Raw genomic sequence first — 2,734 nt, 5'->3', positions numbered from 1 at the left:
GAAAGCTGAGCACCAAAGAATTGATGCTTTTGAACTGTGGTGTTGGAGAAGACTCTTGAGAGTCCCTTGGACAACAAGGAGATCCAACCAGTCAATCCTAAAGGAAATCAGTCCTGAATATTCATTAGAAGGACTGATGCTGAAGCTGAAGCTCCAATTCTTTGTCCACCTGACTCGAAGAACTGACTCACTGGAAAAGACTCTGATGCTGGAAAAGATTGAAGGCAGGAGAAGGGAACGACAGAGGATGAGATGTTTGGATGGCATCACCGACTCAATGGACATGAGTTTGAGCAGGCTCCAGGAGTTGGTGATGGACAGGGGAGCCTGGCGTGCTGCAGTTCATGGGGTTGCAAAGAGTTGGACATGACTGAATAACTGAACTGAATGACTAACTGATGTTAGGTAAAGTTGTCTCCAGACCAGATAAAAAACAATCATTTATTCATGTGGTTGAAAGAGTGAGTTAAATGAATTATAATTTTTAAGTGTTTGAAAACAGTATGGGGAGAGAAAACTTATGCAGTGCTCAAACTGTACTTTTAAAAAATACTATTTCATTTATACTCATATATGAAAAAAAGGGCTATACTACTATGTTTACATACATACTAACAGTGGAAACAGAATTCAATAATGAATCACATCTAAATGTTATAAAAAACACACAAACATTAAAAAATACTGATTGGTTATAGAAAGCAGAGTGGAATAAAAAAACATTTGGTATCATTTTCATTTCCATTAAAGAGCAGCACTCTCTGGCAAGAATCAAATCAGTTAGTAAGACTCCTTACACCCCAAAAAAAGTATGTACAAAGGAAAGCCAGTGATATATTGGTTTTATTACTTTTGTTAAGCCATTAAAAAAAGACCACAAAAATAGGTTGAGCACCAAAGAATTGATTATTTCAAATTGTGGTGCTGGAGAAGACTCTTGAGAGTCCTTTGGACTGCAAGGAGATAAAACTAATAAATCCTAAAGAAAATCAACCCTTAATATTCATTGGAAGGACTGATGCTAAAGCTGAAGCTCCAGTACTTTGGCCATCTGTTACGAAAAGCCAACCCACTGGAAAAGACCTTAATGCTGGGAAAGATTGAAGGCAGGAGGAGAAGGGGATGACAGAGGATGAGATGGTTAGGTAGCATCACTGACTCAATACTCATGAACTTGAGCAAACCCTGGGAAATAGAGGGTTAAAGGAAAGCCTGGCATGCTACAGTCCATTGGGTCAGAAATAGCTGGACACAACTTAGCGACTGAAAAATGCCCACAAGCCATTTTTTCTTCCTAATACTCAATGCAAAGAAAGTAATATGAAGAAAAATATGCCCTCATTATTCATAATAAACAGTCTGCTTCATTCTGCGGGCATGGCATATTGTACAATATTGTACATACTGAACAGTTCATTGCTCAAGTGGATCAAAGTATCATTTTGATTCTGAGCCACTAAATAGGATCTCATACATATTTGGTGACTGGACTAACTGCATAGGAGCTGTGATAGATTGAACCTTCTGTGATCTCACTAAATAAGAAAAAGCCCTACACAAGAAAAGATAACAATCAATCTGTTCATACATTCTATCTATAGGCTCTTTCACCAGTGTAAGGTGGAAAAGGGGCCCTTCCTTGTGGCCTAAAGACTGACGGATTCGTAGTGTGTTTGATACGATGAAGGTAAGAAACTGCCAGATTAAGAAATCCACAATTTGTCTCAATTCTTCAAATAATGGAGCAATTTCCTTTTCTAAGCTGACAATTAGTACTGTATTAGCATTGCTGCTGGCTATGAAACTCACCACCTAAGGTAAAGGACTGAATTCAACCACCTGGTAAGTATTATAGTAACAGATGATACACCTTTCTTTTTTGAAGGTCTGAGTTTTCCCCCTTGGTCTTTTTAAGGGCAAAGAAAGTGAAAAGTGAAGTAGCTCAGTCGTGTCCGACTCTTTGCAACCCTGTGGACTGTAGCCTACCAGGCTCCTGTGTCCATGGGATTCTCCAGGCAAGGATACTGGAGTGGATTGCCGTTTCCTTCTCCAAGGGATCTTCCTGATCCAGGGATCAAACCTGGGTCTCCCGCATTGCAGGCAGACGCTTTACCGTCTGAGCCACCAGGGAAGCCCCTGTAAGGGCAAAAGTAGACAAGAAACCAGGTCTCAAAGCATGCTTTGGAGTGTTATCACTGGTCACTTTAATGATAAGCTCTCCACCTCTGACACAACAGTAGCATGGAGCCTTTCAACACTTGGTAATTATACAGGAAGCGTTTCAGTTCATCCACCATAATGAACCCCTTTCTCCAACAGGATTAATCTCCATGCCTGGGTTTCTGGGCTGCCTGGTTCTCTGAGCTGTCTCTTCAGGATAGCTTCTGGGATAGGTTCCTCTAAATGCTGCCATCACATGATTTGTCTGTTTTTTTAATAACAAACTTTATGTTTAAAGCGGAACAATTCTGAATGTCATAATTGTATGCAGCCAAGGTTCAGTTCAGTCGCTCAGTCATGTCCAACTCTTTGTGACCCCATGAATCGCAGCACGCCAGGCCTCCCTGTCCATCACCATCTCCTGGAGTTCACTCAAACTCACGTCCATTGAGTCGGTGATGCCATCCAGCCATCTCATCCTCTGTCGTCCCCTTCTCCTCCTGCCCCCAATCCCTCCCAGCATCAGAGTCTTTTCCAATGAGTCAACTTTTCGCTTGAGGTGGCTAAAATATTG

The 2,734-nt window shown here is 41.3% G+C and overlaps 1 pseudogene; it reads right to left on the bottom strand.

Annotated features, from left to right (window-relative positions):
• Nucleotides 1-1,468: 1,468 nt before the first annotated feature.
• Nucleotides 1,469-2,297, bottom strand: LOC104981522 (annotated as a pseudogene).
• Between the last annotated feature and the right edge of the window lie 437 nt (nucleotides 2,298-2,734).

The sequence above is a fragment of the Bison bison genome, unplaced genomic scaffold (assembly GCF_000754665.1).
Source record: "Bison bison bison isolate TAMUID 2011002044 unplaced genomic scaffold, Bison_UMD1.0 scf7180017864518, whole genome shotgun sequence".
NCBI lineage: Eukaryota > Metazoa > Chordata > Mammalia > Artiodactyla > Bovidae > Bison > Bison bison.
Note: the sequence above shows the minus strand (reverse complement) of the source record. Positions and strands in the feature narration are given on the sequence as shown.